Consider the following 1,394-nt stretch of genomic DNA (forward strand, 5'->3'; position numbering starts at 1 on the left):
AAATTCCCCTCTTCAAATAATTAGTATGTATTTTCTTTTTTGAATTGTCCTAATCTTTTACACATTATTTTATTGACTTGCTTTCTTATTATTAAGTTGTATTTTTGATATAATTTAGAAACACGTCCCATGTCAGATATTTTCTCCCAATTTGTGCCAAGAATTTCATTTCTTAAGAGTTCTTTTAAAGAGCAGAAACTTTAATTTTTATGAAGTCTAGTTTAACAGTGTATTCTTTTTATGGTTCATGCTTTTTATATCCTACATGAGAAATGTTTCCATTGATTTTCTCCCATAGTTTCATCTAGAAAAGAGATCTGCAAACTTTTTCTAAAAGGACCAGATAGTAAATATTTTAGGCTTGTGTCATACAATCTTTTTTTTTTTTTCAAAGCAGGTCTAATGTCTAAATTTAACACCATTTAACATTTATGCATATTAATCATTGGAGCTTTACTTGTAATAATTCACATTTTAAAACATTAGTTATTTATTAAATTTTCCTTCCCTAGCAACAGCCTTTAAATTTGCAGGTCCACTCCAAACCATTCCTAAAAGATCTATTTCAATTTGTAATACCTCCTTGAAACATAACCCTTTGCCTGAAGAAACAGATTTTTTCAAAGCTCTAATTACTTCTGGTGGCCCTTTGATAAATTGCTTTAGCCACTCTTGTGCCTCTTTTAGAAGTACAGTTTCATCTGAAGACTACAAGACTACTTCAACCATTCCAATTTTTAAAGCTTTTCCTGAATCCAATTTCAGGGCCTCAATTAACACTGAAAGCTTGCCTGCTGCCAATTATTTCAATCAATTTGCTTGGGCAAATTGGATCTCACTCTGGAGTCATTAACCTGAAATCACAGGCTTCAGTAAATTCTGCTCCTCCACCCAATTCCTGACCTTGGATCAGTGCAGCACTTATTAAAGGAAGACTCATAAATCTTGTTTCGCATGAACACGCACAGGCCATTCCATCCTCCGGAGTTCCTAGTGTTCTCAGCATTCAGATCAGATCCTGAGGAGAAAGTATTTTTTGCCACAGGGGAAGTGAGGCCTTTCCCCTCTGTCCAATTTTCCAATTCAATCACTTTTTCCAAAAATGTTTATTTTATCCCAAACTTTGGGGCTCAGTCTCTGTATAGAAGTGGTATATATTTTGGATTTCATGAAGGCTAATTGTTTGAAAATATAATAAACAACACAAGCTCAAGGCTCTTTCTAACAAAGTAGAATATATTCTACAAGCTGAATTCTCCTTGCATTTCAGCTGGCTATGTACTGTCTGTTGATGTATTAAATTATTTTTTCTGTTTAAAAATTATTCCAAAATGGTTACTTTGGGATGCATGACATTCTGTTTATTATTTCAAAATTAGAAATCATTATTGGGA

The 1,394-nt window shown here is 33.0% G+C and overlaps 1 pseudogene; it reads right to left on the reverse strand.

Annotated features, from left to right (window-relative positions):
- Window positions 1-486: 486 nt before the first annotated feature.
- On the reverse strand, window positions 487-1,103 carry LOC119513492 (annotated as a pseudogene).
- Window positions 1,104-1,394: the final 291 nt, after the last annotated feature.

The sequence above is a fragment of the Choloepus didactylus genome, chromosome 2, assembly GCF_015220235.1.
Source record: "Choloepus didactylus isolate mChoDid1 chromosome 2, mChoDid1.pri, whole genome shotgun sequence".
In the NCBI taxonomy this organism is placed as follows: Eukaryota; Metazoa; Chordata; class Mammalia; order Pilosa; family Megalonychidae; genus Choloepus; species Choloepus didactylus.